Source organism: Halichoerus grypus, chromosome 2 (assembly GCF_964656455.1).
Source record: "Halichoerus grypus chromosome 2, mHalGry1.hap1.1, whole genome shotgun sequence".
In the NCBI taxonomy this organism is placed as follows: domain Eukaryota; kingdom Metazoa; phylum Chordata; class Mammalia; order Carnivora; family Phocidae; genus Halichoerus; species Halichoerus grypus.
The window spans coordinates 82,955,702-82,979,738 of NC_135713.1; the positions used below are offsets into that span (position 1 = coordinate 82,955,702).

At 33.7% G+C, this 24,037-nt stretch overlaps 1 long non-coding RNA gene across 1 annotated transcript in view; it reads right to left on the reverse strand.

Moving 5' to 3' along the window:
- Positions 1 to 7,988: 7,988 nt before the first annotated feature.
- The window catches only part of LOC118527905 (uncharacterized), a 202,908-nt gene continuing 186,859 nt past the window's right edge, over positions 7,989 to 24,037 (reverse strand). Inside the window, exon 6 of the long non-coding RNA XR_013445331.1 lies at positions 7,989 to 8,085. This is a non-coding gene — a long non-coding RNA (uncharacterized LOC118527905). The remainder of the gene's footprint in view (positions 8,086 to 24,037) is intronic.

Sequence of the window (24,037 nt, forward strand, 5' to 3'; positions counted from 1 at the left end):
AATGGTATGGAAATATTGAAATTACAGCTGGTCAAAGACACTGGAGATCAACCAAGGCTTTCAGAATTTTAGTATCCAAGACATTCTCTGTTGACTTTCCAACAATATGATGGAAGCCATAAAACAATGAAGATATCTAACATGCTGAAAGATTTTAAAATTTTATACACCACAAAAGGTATCCATCAACAAAGCAATTAAAATTAAGACATTTTCAGACAAAAAGTGAGAAAATTTTTCATTAGCAAACACAAAAAGACAAATAGTTTGACCTAATTTGTATGCAGTCAATAACTACTGAATATATATTCTTTCCAAATCGTGTGGAACATTTACCAAAATTGACTGTGTGCTGTACCAGAAAGCACGATTCAACACATTTTAAAGTATTAATATCGCTCAGAGAAATTGTCTTCATTTTAAAAAGAGAAAGTTAAAACACCAGGAAAATCTCCAAATATTTGAAAATAAAAAAACACCCTTCTAAAAAATCTTTGGGTCCAGAAGAAATCTCAAGGGAAATTTTAAAACATGTTTAAGTGGACAATAATGAAAAAACATATGACAGCAAAATTGGGGGGATGCAGCTAAAATCATCCTTAGAGGAAAATATATGGCCTCAAGGCACAGCAGAGAGGAAGAAAGGCAGACAGCTAACGGCGTAGGTGCCCATAACGCTCACAAATGGCAGAACCAGGATTCAAACTCTTGCATGTTTGAATGCAAGAGCATGTACCCTAAAACCAGGGTACATGCTCTTAATTTAGGGTACATGCTCTTAATTCTTTTACTGACACATTCATTTAAGTATCTCCCAAGCTAGCAAGAAATCATTTTTTTCCTTTTTTTAATTTAAATTCAGTTAGGCAACACATACCAAGTATATCGTTAGCTTCAGATGCAGTGTTCAACAATTCATCAGTTGCATATAACACCATCACATCATAAGAAACTATTGTGAAACCAACAACCACTTCCAGATACCTCCTCTCTCATCTTACCTTCACAGGAAAAGTTCTTGAAACAAGTGTCTATACTTGCTTTCTTTGCTTTTTATCACCCACTCTTTAATCCACGATTTTTTTTTTTTTACTGTTTCCTTGCCCTGCCAAACCCACTGAAACTGCTCTTTATGTTATCAATCTATTTGCCAAATCTCAACCTTTTTTTTTCATTCTATTTACATACATATTTTCAATATGAATATTCATGTTGTTTTAATTCTTAAAATTCACTTCTTTACTACCTACTGTAATAGTATTCTCCCCTGATGCCCTACCTACTCCTCTATTACTTTTCTGTATCCTCTACCTCTGCCCATTCCTTAAATGTTGAAGTTCTTTCAGGATTTCTCAAGACTGCTCTTGGCTCACTACCCTTTTAATCCTTTATAAGCATTACCTCTCCACAATTTCAACCAGATATCTGTATTTGTAGCCAGACTTTTTTCCTAAGCTCTAACCTAATTCTCAGAGAAATCAAAAATTTTCCTTCTTAGAGAAAAGCCCAAAGGATTAGCCTAAAACATATCTCCAACACATCTTTAGCTGCCTTAAGCTCTGGTGAAGTAGAATGATCACAGTACTTAAACTTGGAGCTCTATTATCCATTGACTATTACAACTTCTGCATGACTGTAATGTGAAACTGGTGAAAGGAAATTGTGATTAATGATATTTTCAATTTAATTGTGGAATAATGTTCCAAGGTAATTGGTTAAATGTTGAGGAGCAGGGAGCTGGCATGTGTGAAAATGGAGAGGGGGTATTTGTATATTAGCAAAAACCAAAAAGTTCTCCACTGAGTACAAACTGCTAGTCTGAATATCAATGCTAGGTCTGGTGGTTAACCTAAAATGGTTAACCTATACATATTAAGGCTCCACAAGCAGAGATTTTATTTCAAAATATGTGGGGTAGAATAAAGACTCTGCACTTTTTAAAATCTCCCCAAGTAATTCTGATTTGCTCTATATTTCAGAACAACCACATTAGAGTAACATTTCCTAGACCACTGGAAGTTATTGCCAAGGACTAAATAAAAAAGTATTGCCTAAGGACTAAAATAATGGATATCTTGTAAAAAAATAGTATTTTTAAATAAGTTACTAAATTTATAGTAGGCTTCACTCCCTTCCCCCAACAATAAATACTCTTCTTTTATTGGAAAGGACCCTTGAATTTGAAAAGTTTAGATATTATTACCTATAACACTTCAAATATTGTGGAAATGTGTTCATTTTTATTAGAACTTCCAATTTGCCCATTTCCCAACTAAGACCTTTTGTCCCCATTATTGCAAAATCATTATATTTTCAAAGAAGAAAATAGTAGCAATCTATGTGTTATTACTTCTGAGAGAAATTATAAGAATACCATGAAATGTACATTAAGAAATTGAAAATCCATTTGTCATGTTTTGAAATTTTTAAAAATATTTTGTTAGTTTTTTAAAGTTTACCTCATCAAGATTCATAATCTAGTAAGTGAATCTTTGTTTCAGAACCAATTTATAAAGGATAACTATGCAATGGTTAAAATTTGTGTGGTCACAAACTGTTACATACTTATATATCGAGTCAGAGTTGTATAAAACTTAAGCAAAATGTCACTCTCTTACAAGCCATTTATTATCTGGAAATATATATAAAGATTTATTGAATTCTACACACCTAAATTTCATCTTTAAATACGAAGCACAATGTTTGCTCTTTTAAAATGAGTAGTATTCCTGACACTGAACATACTAATTTGGACAAACATAAAACTTGATGTGTTGATAAGCCTTCAGTGATCATGATTGTAACATACTCATAGTATCAACATTTGGAAGGATGCTCAGATATAATGCATAATTGATAAGAAAAGAAGTTTGTGTTATTAGAGGATTGTGGTATTAAAACAGAAGATTGTGAATATACATTGTATAGGTGATATTGATACAGTTCAACAATCCTTTGTTCTTCCTACCAAGTAGTTACTATTTGGTTTTAGTTCCCCCAAGGCCTAGTAGGATGGGAGGTGGGATGCAAGTAGCTTTATGGTATATAATCCCATGAGGCATAGTGAGAAAGTGAGGGAATGAGACAGGGAGGGAAGAAAGCCAATGAAGGGTGTGTTGATGAATAGTTACCATGGAAACTGAGCCTGCAGTATACCCTCAGAGATGATGTAAAACATGCCACAGAATTGTGCCACTAAAGGGAGAACATGAGATATTTATCCATGAACTGCTGTTCTTCATTCTTACCTCCCTACACTTCCCACTTACCCAATGCCAAGCCTGGCTTCGTAGGTAAGAAAATGCCTTTAGGTAGAAAGGTTCCAGAAGACTTAGGAATGATTAAAAACTGTCTATAGGTGACTTCTTGGCTGGGTAGAGAAGATATGAGCAGGGAAACACCAGTGACAGCCCCAGTCACCATTTTCCTGGTACTATGTCCACCTCAGCTGGGCAACAGTAGCCCCTCTTCTTTAAGGCCTCTACTTTCCTCTTGATGTGATTCATGTCCTATCTCTCTCTCCCCGGTGAACTCAAAGGGCTAAGAAAATTATTTAGGCATTCTAAAGTGCATTTTTATTGACCTGAGATTTTTTTTGTTAATTCTAAGTGGTTTTATGCTAATGTTTAACTATTATTCACTGTAAGGAACATAACATACAAGAAAACATAAGTGGTATTAAGATGTGTGTCAAAGTCAGAAACAATAATAATTTGATCTTACCTAAACTTCCCCAGCCAATCCGTGGGCATCTTTATGCAAACACAGACACTGTGCTGAAATCTACCTTCAAGAATTACTCTTTTACCTGCCCTAGTCCAATCCTTCATTTTATCCACATATGTCTGTCAACGAATACCCACATCCTCGGCTTGTAACTGGTCTAAGGGTTGATCACTAAAACAGAATTCTCTCGGAATTCAGACTTTTACTATCTTAACCACAACTGTCAGTCTGACTTTCACTTCTTACTTATCTACCTGGATTTTTGCCCTCCTGATTCTTCCTAACCTTGGTAATTATATAATCCTCAACTCTTATTTTGCCTGTCTAGAGTCTGTTCTCTGAAAAGTATTCCAATATATTGTCTAGTGCCAGCTTCCATGTCATGATCATGACCTCATTTGCACCCATGGAACTATTATCTATTAATTCAATCAACAAGCATTTGTTGAGTGCCCACTATGTGCCATATACTATTGATGGAGTTGAAAAGCAACAATGAATAAGAGACCAACTTCCAGCTCTCTAAGTTATCGCAGGACAAGTGGCCAGGGCAAAGACTCTGTTAAAACATGTTTACAGAGAAAGACAATTATCATATGGTTTCACTCATATGTAGAACATAAGAAATAGAGCAGAGGACCACGGGGGAAGGGAGGGAAAACTGAAGGGGGAGAAATCAGAGAGGGAGACAAACCATGAGAGACTCTGGACTCTAGGAAACAAACTGAGGGCTACAGAAGGGAGGGGATGGGGGGATGAGGTAGCTAGGTGATGGGTATTAAGCAGGACACATGTGGGGATGAGCACTGGGTGTTATACGCAACTAATGAATTGTTGAACACTACATCAAAAACTAATGATGTATTATATGTTGGCTAACAACATAAAAAAAAATGTTTAAAATAAACACCTAGCTTGAATCATGGCTTTAGTTAAAACTATCTCCTGAGAACCACACAAACAAATGTCTACAACTAGGCAACAAATATACACCATTTAACACTGGGTAAAGCAATTAGAAAATAATAGTGCAAGGCTTGAAATGCAAGCTTTATGCAGCTAGAGTCTAAAAATATTTATTAATTTTCAGATTATTCCAAAAGCAGCTTTGCCAAACATCTTTTTGAAACAAACCAAAAGAAAAATATTTGACCTGCATGTGATTGATAATTTTTTAAAACCATTATTAAATGCCTTAAATTGTGTCCACCCTATTTTTTTAAGTTGGAAATGGACTTGTTTGTTCATCCATTTACTCATTCAAAACATATATTTTGAATATCTGTTATATGTCAGAACAGAAGAGGCTCCTGCTTCACAAAGCTGGTTTTCCAAGTACAAGGACCCAGACCAAGTGAGTGAGCAAATAATGTGTAATGATATATATGAATGAAATAACCTGTGTGTACTGATACAGGAAAAAGGGTTGGGATAGAGGGAAGTTATTTAGATAAAATGAACAGGGAATGCCTCCCTGAATCATTGAACATCAAAGAGTGAGACTTTTTTAGCTACTCAAAATTCAAACATAAGTATAATGTGTGAAATATTCTCATATGCATTAATACCAATTATAATACACCTGCCCTTTATTTCTCACTGTCTCTCACAAAATTCACCTTTGTTCTGAAAATGTGACTAAAATTCTCAAAGTTAAAAACAAGAGAAAGTTTGAATGGGTGTGAAACGGGGACTTAGAATATAATCGCTCTTTCAACATTAATTATACTGTACATTTTGAGAAGCTATAATCAGGAATTGAAAACTGCTTTTTGTCTTAGGTTCAAAATCATGAAGCAACAATTTCACACAGTGAATGCATCTTTGTAAGAAATTCTGAAACAGAAAACAATGACCTGGTTACAATTTCCTACATGAAAATGAGTCCAGACAAGAGCTACAGCCTATCTGCTCTTTTCCTGGTTTTATTTTATTGATGCTTTTCTGGGGGCATGGCAGGTTAGAGGGAACATGGAGGAAGGTGCAATAATAGAATTATTCAGCATAAATAAATTTTAAAGGAGCTCTCAAGAAATCAAATATGGCTAGTTTTATACAATGGCCTTAAAGTATAAGAACAAACAATAATTGTTGGCCAACACAATTTTTTAAAAAATCATCGTTTTTATCCACCAAATAATAAACAAACTATCTATTGCTATCTCTCTGTAAGCCTTATTCATAGAAATAAATGCAAATGTTGTTATTGCTTGGTGTCAACTTAGTATAGTGGGGTTTTTTTAAAGTAATTCTTTCCAACTATCATTTGGGTTCCTTTTCCTACTTTCTGGTGCTTGGTGGAAACACAAGGACACAGAATTCAAAGATGTTATCTTTTTCATGTTTACTTCACAAGCATTCAACAAAAATATCTGATTCACAATAGGAGCTCAGTAATGAATAAATAAATGAATGAAAGAATGAATGAATGGATGAAAATATAAAAAATTTTGATCATCTAAAAAAAATAATGTCTTGAGCACCCACTATGGGATCACCATAAATTGTATATTAGTACCCAGGAACTCAGCAAATGTTTAATTCTAGTGACACAAATTCAGATGAAATTACTTTGGAAAATTAAGTCCATGGTGAATAATTATATTTTATTTAAACAAGCGGTACAGAATAGTATGCTTTTCCAATAAATGATTATTACTATTTTATTCCTTTTTTAAAAAAAATATTCACTGACCTAATATTTCAGACAGAGAGATTAGTTTCAGGGAATTTTCTTTTGTTTTTCAGTAAACATTCGAAAACTGGCAAACTAGTGCCACTGATATTATCCTCTATTTTATTCCCAATTCTAATGATACCTTAAGTGAACAGAGATTTCATTTATTAAAGGAAGCAAAACCTTACAAATCTTTTACCAAGAACAGATAACCCTGATTAATTCATTCCCCCGTCTCTTTTTAATATTTTTTGGAAAGCCGAGGGTTCTGATTGCATGACTTCAAAATAAGGATCTCACTTTGCTATGAGGCCCCCATACTGACTCTGGAAATAATCCTAAACAAGAGAGTGCAAAATATCATGAAAAGTGGCAGCCTACTGGTAGAGAAAATACAATTTTGATATTCAGACGGCTTTCATGTACACATACACATGCATATACTATACACTGTGATTATTAAGAATCCTCCCTTTCAAAAAAATACATTACTAAAGTTTCATATTTTAAAACCAAGCTTTTCCTTAAATTTATAAGCCTAACTTACAAACATCATCATTTTCTAGCAAATTTTAGTGATCCATTTTAAGGAGGTCTTTAATGTGTGTTCCTATTTACAAACTTAGCCTCATTAGTCACCTAAACTAAATCCACAAATATATTTTATTACTCTTTAAGTACTTTAATTTTCTGGCTGAATAAATTCTTTTAATAATAAATTTTCTCAGGTTTATAAGGAATTCTTTAAAATAATATAGGTTTACCTTATATTCTCTTAAATGTTTGATACTATTTATAAATTGGTAAGATTTCAATGTGAAGTCACAAATTTAAATCAATTATTCAATGGCACATTTTAAATTGGATGTGCAAGACTGACTTGCTAGTCTAAAAGGCCAAAATCTCTTAAATACTTCAAGTAACTAAAGTACCAAGTATACTCGTATTTCTCAATTCTCAAAAAGCTGTCAATACTATAGGTTTGATTTTTCTTGAAAATTTATTTACTTAACTGTAAATCTTCCCATGGTTAGAAGATGCTATATTAGGTTGGACAATGGCCCCCAAAGATGTCCACATTCTAATCTCTAGACCCTGTGAATATAGTACCCAACATGGCAAAGGAACTTTGCAGGTATGATTAAATTAAGGCTCTGAGACAGGTAGATTACCCTGGACCATCCAGGTAAGCCCAGTGTAGTCACAAGGGTCCTTAGAAAGAAGGAAGCAGGAAAGTCAGAGAGGAAGCTGTGATTATGGACAGAGTGGCTAGAGTGGTTAGGGGAAGGGGACCACAAGTGGAAGAATGCTGGCAGCCTCTGGAATCTGGAAAGGTAAGGAAACAGATTCTCCTCTAGAGCCTCCAAAAAGAATCCAATCCTGCCAACACCTTGATTTTAGCCCAGTGAAACAAACTTTGACCTCTAGAGCTGTAAGATAATTTTGTTGTTGTTGTTCTAAGCAACCAAGTTTGTGCGAATTTGTCACAGCATCAATAGGAAACTAATACAGATGCTTACCTACCAAGGAAATACTTATGCTATTTCAAACAATTTGAAGGCTTACCTTCGTAATTGTTGAGGTTGCATCTTACCCAGAGAGTTGGACTACTTTGCTGATTTCCTTCCTTCTGGTGAAAATGATGAAACATACTGAACCCTTCTTAGAGCTCATAAAGGGACCTAAGTTATTTAAAAAACAGAGGAAGGAGTATATTTACCTCATATAACTTAGAGTCATCACACAATGTAGTTAACCTACATATCCATATAGGTCTATAAAATCTACCCAAGTTGCTGCATTAGTTGATTTTATATTGTGTTACTTCACTCGTATTTAAGTATTTACCACTCTAAATGCAAAGACTTTCAAGTTTGATGTAATATTGTGGCCTTTTTATTCCCTTTCTACCTGATCTACAAATGATAAAGAACATCTAGTTGGATCATTCATGATTTTATCTGATTCTATGCACTTACAAAATAATAAGACATGGAGAAAGGAGCAGTAGTAGTATTTATTGAATACTTTATACTCAGAAGATATTGTGTTGAACATTTGGGTTGTTTCCAGCTTTTGGCTACTTTTGATAAAGTTGCTATAAATATTTGTGTACAAGCATTTGTGTGGACATGGGTTTTCTTTTCTGTTATAATACCTAGGAGAAAAATTTTGGGATCACATAGTAAGAATGTTTAACTTTATAAAAAGAAACTGCAAAACTTTTCCAAAGTCACTGTATAATTTTACACTTAACTTTATCCACTCTAGTGGATGCATAATAGTATCTCATTACGGATTTAATTTGCATTTCTCTGATGACTTGATTTTAAGCATCCCTTCAAGTGCTTATTGGCAGTATGTGCCTTCATTTATGAAATATCTTTTTTAATCTTTTGTTCATTTTTAGTTAGGTTGCTTGTTTCATTATTGAGTTGTAAGAGCTCTTTGTATATTCAGGATACAAGTCTTTTGCCAGATATAAATACTGCAAATATTTTCTCTGTGACTGCCTTTTCATTTTCTCAATGGTAACTTGCGAATAACAAAAGTTTTTAATTTGCTGAAGTTCAATTTATCAATGGTTTTCTTAACAGCATTTTTTTCTTCCTAGGAAATTTTTGTGTAACACAGGTTGCAAAGATTTTCTTCTTTTTTCTAGATGTTTTCTAGTTTCAGCTTTAACCTTTTTGTCCATTTTGAGCCAACTTTTGCATACAGTATTAGGTAAGGGTCAAAGTCAAGGATTATAGACCTATATGTGGTGTAAGTTACATGGATAATACATTTGTCACAACTCACAAACTATACAATAAAAATCAATGCAATTTAATGTAAATTATAACTCAACATAGTTGATTTCAAAAGCATCTTATAAGTATCTAGCAAATCTTGGGAGCTGTGAGTAAAATAAAGATCAATAAAAGACAAAAATTTCTTAAAGAAACTTTAACAATACTGTATTATATATTTCAAAGTTGCTAAGAGAGTAGATATTAAAAGTTCTCATCACAAGAAAAAAAATTTTAACTATGTATGTTGATGGATGTTAACTTATTGTGGTAACCATTTCACAAGATGTACATATATCAAATCATAATGTTATGCACCTAAAACTAACAAAATGATATATGTTAATTACATCTCAATAAAAAAAAGAAAAATCTAATAGTAAAGAGTAGAAATGTACACATGCAAAAATCAACATGCACATTTATCAGAAGAAATATAGCCTAAACTCTGAAGTATTTTGGTTAATTGGTATTTTTCTTAGGGAGTCCATTGCATAAAAAAAGTAATAGACACAGAAGAACTGTAATTGATTTTTGATTATCTATTTTGTAATCTACATACTCTAATTTTTATTTTCCTCATCATCCATCACATTTCTACATCATCTTCCAACCATTAATCAGTTATACATTTTAGGGAATATGAACATACATACTTTTAGCATAAGTAAAACATTAATAAAATATGCATTCCAGTGCCTCAGTAATACATTAGGGAATTATTTGCTCATCTTCTATTAGTAGATGTAATTGAGAGTTTATTTTCCCTGACATACAGTTGACTCTTAAGCAACTCAGGATGTTAGGGGCACCAGTCCCAACAAAGTCAAAAATCCATATAAATTTTGATTCCCCCAAAACTTAATTACTTATATCCTACTGTTGGACAGAAGCTGTACTGATAACATAAACAGTCAATTAACACATATTTGTATGTTGTATATGTTATATACTGTATTTTTATAATAAAGTAAGCCAAAGAACAAAAAATGTTATTAAGGAAATCATAAGGAAGACAAAATGCATTTATAGTACTATATTTATTGAAAAACAATACTCAAGTGAACATGTGCAGTTCAAACCTGTGTTATTCAAAGGTCAATTGTAATATTATGTTCTATCTTATTAATATTATGATATTTTAGTAATAAATAATGGCTATACATTTCAATTTTTATGTTTAATTTGGATATATTACATCATCTAATCATTTACCATTGTTTTGAAAAAATTAAAATACAGAAAGCTGCAAAAGACAATATAAAAGCATTTCTCTGGTCCCTACCAAAAAAAGAACAAAGGCCACAATTTATTTCATTTATTTCATATATGATTCAGATCAAAACATGTAAACTTTCACATAAAGTTACAATTCCAAGACAATTTTCTTCTCTCTCACCCACCACAGAAGTAATCATTATGTAACTATCCACATTTTGAGAGAGAAAGATACGTCACACACATACACTATTCACTCACTCACTCAAGAGTGTGTGGTAATATTTTGTGCTTGTTTTTAATTTATGTAAATAGGATCCTACTCTATAGAACACTCACAAAGTCACTTTTTTCACTTAATACATTTTCTAGAGTTACTAAGGTTGTTAGAGTTAGAGCTAGTTCATTTATTTTAACTGCTATATAATAGTCCATTGTGTGGATATATCACGATTTATTTTTCCGTTCCACCACTAAAGGACATATAGATTGCTATTATAAAATAACACTGAAATGAATAACTCTTACGCTTCTCCTTGTGCACATGGGAGGAATTTTCTTAAGGACTGCACTGTGCAATATGACTTTCCACAATGAAGGCAATGCTCTGTGCTATGGCTACAGAGCCCTGGAAATGTGTCTCATGTGACTGAGGAACTGAATTTTTCACTTTACTTAATTCTAATTAATTTAAATGTAAATTTACATAGCTACATGTGACTTGTGGCTATCATATTGGACAGTACAAGTTTAGTATATACACCCAGAAGTAGAATCTGTAGGCCCCGTGGTATATCCATTTACAAAATTTACTGATTTTTGCCCTCCAAAGCGATTATGCCAACTTACACTCCTACCAGCCGGGTTACTACTTCATCACGTCCTGGCCAATATTTGTACTTAGACTTCTCCTTTTTTGGCATCCTAAAAAGTTCAGTTATATCTCGTTTTTGTTTTAACTGACATTAATTAACCCAAATAATAATGCAAATGGAAATGTTGCATAATTTTTATTGACCACTTGGGGTTTTTTTCTCTCTGAATTGTCTGCATATCTGTATCCTTTTTCCGATAGGTAATATCTTTTTCCTTATTAATCTGTAAAAGCCTTTCTAATTCTTATTCATTCCTATTCCCACCTTGACAACTCTCTGCAAAGAAGTCTCCTGAACTTACAGAACTTTTCATCACTCTGTTGAACCACTTTTTATACAGCATGGAGCTGAGTGTGTATCAATGCTGACAAGTGTCCCAATCTCACAGATTATCCAACCTGAAGGTTTGGCACCTTCCCTTCTAATGTGGAATATATGGTATCTGTTTTATTCTTGGTCTTGGAGTCTCAGGTGGAACTAATAAAACAGAACAAGTTCCAGTTTTATATCTTTTTTGCATTTCCATGGACCTTGGACATTTATTTACATTTCCATGGATGTGCTACTTTAGATCTGCTCTTAGATGCGTTTATTTATAGGATATTTCTCAGAAGTGCTGGGCAAATTTGGGAATACAGCACATTAGGACAATTTCATAGGTCTATAAATAAGAAATATGTAAATAAAAATATATACAATGACATTTTGATTAATGTCATTGGATTTAATCTATTTAATATCATAATCTTGCTGGGACAGTCTCTTAAAGAACATAAAGAACAATACCACCATGAACAGATTCTCATCCTCAGAGTCATAATGCAAACCAAAATGTATGAGCAACAATATGCTCCTTTACAATCAGTTACACAGAGAAATGTGTATCAAAGCAGTAACTTCAACAACCACGTGTTACATTATGGGAAATTTTATTATTCAGAAGTGCCTTTCCCATTTTTGGGGAGGAAGTCGCCATAGGAATTTTAATTTATAGCCAAAGAAGATCACTTCTATATGGAATCACTGGCAAAAAAGTGAAGTAATGACTGAGAATATGTAGGAGATAAGAGAGGTCTGTTCACTGGGAAAGGAATTCAATTTTTCCAACAAATCTTTGGAGATAAGGCTGAATAAAATGTGTTACTCTTCAGTGGTGACTGGGGATAAGGCCTGAGCTCATGGGACTGATTCATGCACAATCAGGACTATCAAACTGTGGATACCAGGGGAAATTTCTAAAAAACAAGTTATCCAAAACATTTTCTATTATCAAGATCTAGGATTTTCTGTATCTCTGTGGACATGAAAATCTAGAAAGTGGGATCTACGAGGCAGAATATAGGAGGTGGAAAGCAAAGGTTCTGCTTTATCAAATTAGGTATTAAACTTCAAATGAAGTACCAAGGAAGTTTTAAGCCTCTTGATGTATTTTTTTTTTTAATTCCAAGTAGCAAATTGCATTCACAAAATGTTCTTTGAATTTAGAGAAAAGATAAATGCCACAAACTTTTTAGCTTTGGAGATTTTTTTAAGATTCATTCTCTTTGACTAGTGTGAAAAACTAACTTATTATATTCAGGTGAAAATATATTAAGCCCCTCCCCTCCAGGGTCACCAATGACTTCAGTCACCAGAACACTATTTTTTTTTTTTTTCCAATTATCTCCATTCCTTAAATACAAATTCTTCCACCTTGGTGCCTTTCCAAAAAATGCCAAAGGACTTGCTTTTCTGACCTTGTCCAAGGATTTTGTAACTGAGTCTCCTGGTATCAAACCCACCCATCCACATCCTCCCAACCCCTCCCTCATCATCACAAATATCAGCAACCCTGTAGCTGACTAAAAATTTCCAAACATCACTGGGAAGGCCAACTGCCTACTTAGGGAACAACATCCCAAGGGATGGAAAAAAAAGAAAGAGACATTATGTTTAGTTGATTCAGTAGTATCAACTCCTTGCTAATAACAAATCAATTCCATAATTTCCCTCTCGTCTTTTAAGTAGTTCTGTGCTCTTCTGATTTTAGAAGATACTTTCATAAAATATTTTTAAAGCCCATTTAAGTTTCTTTGCCATCACATAAAAATGAAATGGAAAGAGAAAAGCCACTCAGCTTTTAGATGAATGCAACCACTATCACTACATTGTTATTTTTAATAAGATACTCATTTTAAATTGTTCTGTTTTTCCCTCCCGATTCTCCTCTTCTGGGACCATTATTGACAGTTTCTTTTATATCCTTCTCGATATTTTAGTATTTTAAATATTTTAAATCTATGCAATCATATTCCACATACTCTTCTATGACTTTTTTTTTTTTTTAACTCAATCAATATACCTCAGGCAGTTTTTCATTTCAGGACACCTAGGTAGGTTTACCATATTTGTTTAGCAGTTGCACATTCCACTTTGTTTCCTAACAGCCACTTGGAGCAATATCTAGGAGGGTGTAAGAAAAGAAAAAATGTTCACAGGCCCTAATCTGCATAAAAGCTACACATACACGCACATAATAAAAAACATATATATGTATACTCTGCTGCTGTCAGCTAACAATGGACTATTTCAGGTGGACGCTCAGTATCTACAGAAGGCCCAAAGGATACACATTACTAAATAGATAGATGAAATGCTAAACCGGTACGGCCTCCCTTTTATACAAGGATGCAATGTTTTGTCTGCCAAGAATCTGACATTTTGCTTAAGGGTAAAATGAGAAAATATTTAAGTAGGCATTAAGGGAAAGCAGAAAAACTTGAGTAATAGCAACATACCAGTAAGAGGACCACACAAATTAGCACTAGCCCTCTAGGCAAAGGTCAGAGACTAGAGAATAGGCCGATCAGAAATCATGGTTTAAAAAAAAACACACTCAGACAGAAGTACAACATACAAGGGAAGCTTTTAGTCCATGATTATTCACAAACTGTTTGTAGAAGAGATTGACAAAAAATTATCAGGTAGGAAAAATACCTGAGCAGATGAGATACCTTTTTGTGGCTGCCTCTAATGCCGAAGAACAGGCAAATCAATAATTCAGCCTTTCACGCGGTCCAAAAACGTAAAGCAGAGTTGGTACAATTTAGTAAATGCCATCCATCCACAAAGCCCATACCAAGCCAATTTCCAACAGCCAATATTTTCCATCTTATTTTCTGTATAATATTTAGCTTTTTGCTTTAATTACACTTGATATTTGTAAAGAGAAAGCTGGCGTTGTAATAATTGGATAGCTTTTTTATCTATGTTGGCAGAAACAGAACTTTCTCTTATATCTGAAGAGAAATACAAAAGCAAAACTTCCTTTTCTCACAAACTCAATGCCAAAACTATCCTCTGAGTCACACCGTTTCTTTAAATCATGTTGTTCTGAAAGTTGAGATGTGTTATCTTAAACCTGCTGCCAGGATCCCGCTGTTCCTCAGCTAGTACCAAAAAACTACAAGTGTCAATTCATCAAAATGTATATACTTCTCCAAGACATTTTCTTTTTCTTTTCTTTTCTCCTCTACTTCCTTCTGATATTCCCACTTTTTTCTTTCCTTCCTTCTACCCTTCTTCTCCTCTCTCTCCTTCTCTCTCATTCGGGATGCAAGAGAGAGCAAAGTGAATACAACCTTTTAAAATCATAGATCCAAAAGAAATTGGGGAGAGTCCTAATACAGCAAGGAAATTCTCCTCCTACCCATTTTTTTTTCTGGAAAATAATTCCCCACTGAGCTTCAGAAACAGCACAATTGTCTCAGCTTTAAGGGAAAAAATAAATCTCCTAAAAGGAAAAGAAAAAAAATGTTTGTGTTGAATTAAAGATTTTAATATTTATAAAAGATTTTAACTGGAGATGAAGCTTTATTTATTAATACTAATCAAATACAAATGTACTCTTACATTTTCTCATTATTAAGTACTTAAAATTGCATTATGAAATCTTGGCAAGGTATACTGTTTAATGTGTACAAATGACATAATGAGTTGACTGAACAGTATTCAAATATGTATCTGTAAAGTATTGTTGCAAAGCAGGTTTCCTAAGTTCTCATTCTCTTAAGTTATTCTTAGTATTTTTTAAATACCAACAACAATTCTTAAATTCTTCAATTTTGCAAGCAAAATAGATAACGCTACAAGCACACGGCTACCAAAATTTCCATTTATGTACTCAAAATACCTGTTTTGAAAGGACAATTACCTGTTTTCAGTCACAACTTAGGTGTAAGTCTCTAAAATTTTAGCTGACAGGTTTTACTATGTAATAAAACATGTCAAATGCAAACTGACAAGTGGATTTCATTTTTGGAGGGCTTTTCCTCACACCTTTTTCCATTAGAATACAAGTACTACTTAGCCATATGATTTTCTGCAAAACTTAACCAAAAATGTAAAACATAATGCATGTCTCAACATCTTCACACTTACATGTAAGGCTCTAGGGGGAGGGGAAGTCTTGCTAAATTCAGGAAAGTGTACTGTCTATAAATGAAGAGGTGGCCAGCTTTCATCTTTTGTCTTTCTTTAGGTGCTTGCGTGCCTGCCTTCGAAACCTCCACTGAGCCCAACTATCCCATGTCTGGTTGCATCTCTGAAATTTTTCAATTACTCAGTTTGTGGATTTAGAATATCATAGTGTCCAGCCACACCTACTCTATAAACAGATGACCTGGATACCGAGAGATGTCAGCCAATGAGCTTAACCACTGCATTTGCAGCTTGTCTTTTAATGGAGATCTAGAGAGATGTAAAACGCAATCATCCCATTAAGTATGCACATGGACCATTTGTTTAACCAAACTGGAAATTATAAGATAATGAATTATGTTAATTTATTTTAAGTCACAATTGGCAAGTTATATAAACAGTTAAGTCTTCTTATTGTGGGTATTGGCTCTAGTTTGGTGAGTGGTGAGGGAATGAGATAAAGTTCACTGAAAGTGTGTGTGTGTGTGTGTGTGTGTGTGCGTGTGTGTGTGTGTGTAAAATTAATCTATTCCATCACTCCAGTCATTAGCGTAGGCATTAAACAATAAGAATTGGTACTCTTACAACAAAACTTCTTAATTTTGTGCCATAATTCTCAGATGAAAAGGAGAGAAGACTATATTTGCATACAAAATTTTAATTATTTAAAATTTTAACCTAACAATAGATATTTACACTCTTAATTGTTCATGCGATTGCCTCAACATTAAATAGAAAATGATATTTATTTATTATCAAATGTCGTATAACAAAAGAAGAGCTTTGCTGTTATTAAAAGTGGACCACTAGTGCCCCCTTCTGATATGAAAAATGAAGAACAATTATTCTCTTAGACTTGAAAAGACTCTCTATGCTAATCCTCTAAACAGCTGTTTCAAGTCAGATTTATGCCAATTCTTTTCTGATTTAATAATAAATCCCTCATTTATCTCCTAAAATGTTGAATATTCTGATGTTTTACAATTGTGAGTTATCTTCCTAGGAAACATTACAAAGTCAGGGAATCCTGTTAATTCTTAAACATAATCAAACGCCTCTATGCAAATTGAGCTTTAAAATAAATTCTGAAAAAAGTCTTTTAAAAAATATTTGATGTTTTATCCTCATGGGTTTTACCTTTTGATTGTGTGAAAGCTAATAAACCTGAATCTATACCTGCCTTAATCACATTAAATGTCATGTTACCTCGCTTTTCACCAAATTCAAGCTGATACTCACAGACACACTCATTCATTACATTCCTCTCTGACATACCATAAAGGGCAAAAGGCAGCACAGCACGATAGATTAAAAAGATACTGTGGTACAATATTAATTACAGCATCAGCACCTCTTTCTAGCTCAGACTGCATATAAATGTCTATTTTCATTTTTACATTCAGAATATACTTTGAGGGAGAATGGATTTATGGCATAGACACAGTCAATGGGGACTTTGCTCGGATATTCTAATGGCACCAAGGATGAGCATATCCTAGAAAACTTGGAATCTTTGTCTTTAACCCAAGCTGATGTTTGTGCAATTATTTTAAGATTATGAGATTGGGAGATAGTATATAAATCATAATGTGACTAGACACAATAAAATGGAAACATTTAAAAATTCTTCTTCAGGAAACTAAAACTCCAAATATCAATTTTTCCCTAAGGATTTTTTCTAAAAGAATAACAAAATAATCTTTTTCACAAGTGAAATATTAAAATAAATGGTACTGTATTCTTAAATACAAATGGTTTTCTGCATGTTGGGCCTATTGCAGTAAACTGACACAAACTTCCCTTAGTTAAAATTGCCCACAAAATAACAATAACTTGTAACACCATTTAACTATGTCAAAATAAAAATATTCAATATTTAGAACTTATTTCATCAAAATATGAATTTGTATTCAAGGCCAACCTCAGAAAAAAATTCAGTCTCAACCACGAATGTCATGCTGAAACTTCAAGTGAGCTTGCTGAATAAATATGCCAGTTACCTGGCTTGGCACAAATCGTATTTTATACTCCTCAAGTACCCTTATTCCATGTAATTATTACCCATATCTCGCTTCATAATAATTTTGCTTTCTGGAAAATGACTTTGTGTTTTTTCAATCCTTCCTGCTGTCCACGTCAGGGTGTGTTTCTTTTTCACTGATGGAGTTTAACTTTCACACATGGAAAATGACAACCGTTTCGATTTGGTGATGCAAAACATCTGAATCCATCAGGAATGGCTGGGCCAAGGGACATGTTTTCAGTGCTGTATCTCAAATTGAGAAGCCCTACTCCGTGAAACTATGAAAGACCCAGGAAGTAGCATCAAGGGGATAATTTCTGAGTGGTATGTTTGTACTTATCAAATTAGTGACTCTCCTATAGCTCATCCTTGTGACCAGGAGGAACAGTAGGGTGAGGACTGCTGACTCTGCTAGTCATTCTCCTTCCCTGGGAATCTGACAGAACCACTTATTGCTACTAAAAATCTGTGATGTGATCCAGATGTTTCCATTCCACGTTTTTCCCTTCGGATCTTCAGAAATATACAAAGAAATCTCTCCATATTCAGAATAATAAATCAAATGAGAAAGCAATTTAAATTATAATCCTATTTTTAAGCAATAATGATTGCATCCTATCACAGAAAAACTGAAATGTATTTGATTTCTAGCTTTAACTCTTTGACTGCATTTAATTATAGCCCTCATTTTATTATCACTACCAGCAGCCATATGTGGGGCACCTTTGAATGCATTCTCTCTGACACTCGGAGGCCAATTCTCTCTGAATGCAAACTACACCAGTACAGCTGCAGAATGTGCTGCTCGTGTGCGGACACTGGAGACACGCAATTGTTGCTAAGTTGCATTGCATTAATAAATATCTACCTCAAAACGCGGGCAGGCACGAAGGCTTTAAGGCAAATGATACATTCTATTCAGAAATCTCTGAGTTGCTAATGGCAATTCAGAAGGAAGAGAATCCCTGTTATTTTAGTCATAAATGAAACAGTAATATGTACGGTTCAAATATTGCTATTATAATCAAAAGGACTCCCAAAGAGAGAGCAAATGTGATCCACGTAGACGGGAGGAAAATCATCTGTTCAGAGACTGAAACATTCAGCCCTAAATTCCAATTCTTCATTCATATATGCCAGTTATCCAGATGTTTAAAATATTTGGAAGAAATAACTAGGCTTTCCCATTTATGTGAATATTTATGGCATTTGTACACATCCCCATTTGCCTAGTTTTATGATGTATTCTCCAACCGATATTCTATCTAAACTTGTGGATTTGTGTACTAAATATGAAAAGAATACAATGGTATTCAAACAGGCAAAAATTGAGAGACATAGGTGCTTTGAAATATTAGCAAATACAACTGTTATACCTGTTATGATGAATTCCAATTATAAGTAAAGATTTTTTCCCACAGTAGATTGGGAGAGTTCATGATAACTATAGGTATGATCAAGGCTTATTTCAATGCTTTGAAATGTCAAATGAGTAATTTTATTCTCTTTTATTTTTAAACTATTTGCAGAGACAACACAAATTATATAATGTTACATTTATTTTAACCTACACTTCTTCCTTCATAAGGTTACTTGTCTAAACATTTCACTAACATTGTGCAATTTTAAACTGAGAAAAAGAACAAAGTTACAAGTGTGACAATTTATCAGGAATAGATTAAGTGACAGCTGTAACTAGAATCAGAATTAGTAGATTATTTTAATAGTTCCAGGAAGAGTATAATTTACAAAAGTACATTTGAATGATGTTAGGAAGATAGCATGAGAAATTATTTGCTTAGTACAAGATGATGTCTTTAAATTAAACTTTGGTAATATTCTCTCCATTAGAATACTTTTTTTTTTTTTTAAGTATAGAGATGTGTCTCCTGATTGAACAATTCAATCCATCATCTGGTTCATTGACATGAGGGAAAAGCGAGTATTTCCTAAATATTTTACTCATCATGGAATCTCTTTGCAAATTTATGATTTTTTTAAAACTATCTTTTAATGGATCTATTGTCCTTTCTCTCATCATTTTAATTCTAAAAATATGGTATAAGCTTCCAAATGTTTTGATATATTAAATTGGCTGTAACTCATCTTTCTCATAACCTAATTCTTAACAAAGAATATATTGAAGCGTAGCTTCTTCATTATGTCCCCTTTACCAAATTCCCAAGATCTAAACATCTGTCCCTTTTTCCCTTCGAAAATTGCCTGAAATACTACTTCAAGAAGACTCGACCACTTAAGGGGCATTAATCCAAAATCTCCTCGGGGCTAATATCTCAACAGTCAATACTTACTCTACTACCAGAAATAAACAACCCACTTGACTTCAATATATTATCTGTGATCCATGCTTTTTGTGAAACATCTTTCATTATTCCTATCAGTATGTTCTTTTGTAATTCTCTCCATGTGAAAGTCATTTTTTTAGATTAAAAAGGAAGAAAAGCTTTCAGAGGAACTATTTAACCCCTGTACAGTCATGCATGTATTCAGGCCCTTATTAGATGACAATGGTGATAAAAAACATTATTATTTTCATAAATGTTCCTGAAAAGGGAAAACTTCAATTTGTGAACTAGACTGAATGCTAAGAAATGTTCAATTCCAGATTATGTAATTTTTAAATTTCTCTTTCTAAACATTCCTTCCTTGGTAAGAATAATCTGTTAATTATTTATTATCCCATTTGACTTTTACAAATCATATGCATTACAGGGCTGAATGTATTTTGCAGGTCAGTCAACGTTTTGATGTTATGAGCAGAATCGTGACTTACAAAGACTATAAAGAAAGAAATTGCATGGCATCCTTACCCTCACAGTGATTACATTCTCTTTGAAAGCAAAATAACTTTAATTAAAGCATAGCCTCTAAGTTATGCTCTCATAGAGCATAGAAGATTCCTATAGTCTCTTTTAAATTAAAACTATGCATTCAGTGTTATATTTACTAGGACAAAGGTAAAAGTTATCTTCTCCATTAACTGATTCAGATGTGTGTTCCTCAGTAAAGCCAAAGAGAAAGAAAAGTGAATGAGTTATAAATACATAGATTTAGCAGGAAGAAATAGAGAAATAATAGGTAATTACTAGGTACATAATAGGTAAACTGCATGCAAGAAATGCAAACAAACAAAGATTTGAGCTGTGTTACATTATTGATTTTAGTTAAGAAAGAATATTTTTAGTAATATCCATATTTATGGCACACTTAATTCAGCCCCCAGTTTGCTTCATGTTTTGGGGTTTGCTAAAGATAGAGAAAGAAGTCCTGTAGCATCTGCACAAAAGCATCAGGAATCTGACATCAACCAACCAAATCCTTTCTAATTCTGAATTGTAATTGGATACTCAGAACCTACCAAAGTGGTCTACTCAGAGCACTCAACAAATGGCCATGTGTAAATGCAATAAATAACAAAAAAGTAAATGAATAAAAGGAAAACTAGAGGGGCGCCTGGGTGGCTCAGTCGGTTAAGCGACTGCCTTCAGCTCAGGTCATGATCCCAGGGTCCTGGGATGGAGTCCCGCATCGGGCTCCTTGCTCCGCGGGGAGCCTGCTTCTCCCTCTCCCACTCCCCCTGCTTATGTTCCCTCTCTCTCTCGCTGTGTCTCTGTCAAATAAATAAATAAAATCTTTAAAAAAAAAAAAAAAAGGAAAACTAGAGATCAATCTATAGACAAAGGTACAATCAGAGAGGAATCTATAATTGAAAAATAAAATGTGACTTGAAAATACTTATTCATATAAATCTCCATGTGACCATTTAAACTACAATTCTATAAATGCAAGCACTCTGTACACAAAGGCAGTTATCAACAGAAATTAATATTTTGCCACCATTACAGTTTCACCTGGTAAGAATGTTAATTGTATCCATGTCTAAGCAGTGCCTTCCTAAATGGATTTTGAATAATCTCAGAAATGACATCACAAAACAATTAGCCAAGTTCATTAAGGACATTCATTCCAAGTATATCAAGGCTTGCAAAGGAATGACAGCTTTTTAATGGCAGCTCATCTCCTTGAAATGGATTGTTTTCTTGAATCCTCTGTTGGAACTTGTACAGTTGGTAGCACGCAGTTGATTATTCCTAGCATTTACATGAATGTGTATGTGCTTGTGAGTGGCTACTATGTGTGAAGTCCAAGGGGACTGCTCCATGTTAATGAGAAACCAAGGAATTCCTCTAGCAGCATCTGGCATAAGTGTGAATCACATAATTTAAATCTGTCTTACATTCCTGGTTTCAAATTTTAGGTCTTCTTTCTTTAAGCCCCACTTTAATCACTATAATATTAAAAGGGGAAAAGTGTTTTCCTTTGTGTTTCAAGTAGCAATTGTAGATTGGGAAAACCACCACCCCGTGGGCTCTGATGATACAGAATGAACATCACCAGCTCATATTGCTGCTTTCAGGACGTCTTGAACAGGCAGACATCCCACTGCCAGGTGCATCCCAATCTGACAGTGAGCCTCTCATGAGCACAGGTCTGCAGTCATTAGGCAAAGTGATAGGTCACCCCAATGCACTTGACTGCTCAACTCTTTCAATATGAAGGTCCACCTCACCAGACTCAGAGCTCTTTATTTTTCACACCATTCTTTGTAAAGATTACAATGGAGATGCTTCAGCAAAACTTAAAGAATGTGTTACCAGCAATTTTCATGATAAAACTAAGAATAATAATGTGAAGTTTGTGTCAAAGCTGCTTTTATTTGAATTAAAAAAATAATCAATAGCATATTTTAATAATGTCACTAAGTTAAACCCATATCAAGCCTTCGTTTTGACAATTCTGTGAGTTTCAAATCTGATTCATGTATAAAAAACATTTTCAGAGAAAAACAAGTTGGCAATTAACTTAAAAAGGTAAATGATTTAAACAGTCTTCCTTCTTGTGCCCCAAATATGAACAGAAATAACACATTTTTGTAATCTCCTGGTTTTGGTTAAGATATTACAGAAATGGCAAGCTAAGGATACATTAAAAATAGTAATAAGATGGATATCTTAAATGTCTCTAATGTCTATTACTGTACATACCCATATCAAATTGATATGAAAACCTATGACATGCCTAAGAATTAGGAGCTCTCCTTTAAAGGAATACATTATTTTACCAGAATTATGGTGTGGCACGCAGACCTGGAGAACTTTGAAAAAATATGTTTAACTTCAGATGGCAAAAATAAGCCAAAAAAAATTGGTAGCAATGTGATGTATGTGGATGACTTTAGTAAATCTGTATTTTTATAATGAGTTTCAAAACAAAATTTTACTTTTCTAATTAAAATTGTAAAAAAAAAATTTAAATGGAGATTGAAGTTATCAGAGACGATTACGTTAAAATCTTTTGAGGCTGAAATTTTTATGACTCAAGTTTCTTCAAGAATTTAACCACCGAAACACTCTATTTGCAAGTATTATCAGCTTTACTTTTAAAATAAGTCTTCATGCAGCAAGGATGGCTTTGTAAAGGAATCTTCCCTGTTTACTGAAAAGAAGGTAAGAACAGGAACATGAATATTTCTCCTAATCGGGACTCCCCCTGAAAATAATAATTAGTTGCTGACAGGCAATACGGTCTCAAGCTGTCAACAGCTCTAAATTCAGAGACTCCGGTTTGATCATCTTAGTATGATATGCAAAGTCCTCTTCAGGACCCAGAACGAGTATAACATAGATATAGCACTAATATAGATAGAGCACTAGTATAGAAAGCATCACGTCATTTTATTTTCCAGAAATAATCTCAGAATAAGGAAAAGTTAGAAACATTGGGAATTTTTTCAAAATCTGTAATTAGCACTCAAAATTAAGTAATGCTAAGTTACATATAAGGATTTTATTGGAATGTTTAATTTTTCCCAAAGCAGATCTACCAGATAATTCTCATTGTGAAACTAAAGAGAAGGCCTTTCAATGTGTCATTTATATTTGAAACACAGAGGATATTAGTGCCTGAAGAGATGGCAACAAATGGACAAAACATTGATAAATTTAGGTATGCTGGGCCATTCGGATTAGAAGAAGGCCAGTTCATCTATTCAATAAGACCTTGCTCCTGGACCTGGAACTCAGAACACTAAAACCAAGGGTTTCTTTATGCTCCCTCTTTAAAAGAAAGAACATACTATCTAGAAGAATTCTTTTAAAATAACAACTGTTCTTCCTAGTTTCCCTTTTTGATTCCTATTCAATAGAAAAACATATTAAAATATATATGTTCAAATTTAGTCAACTTT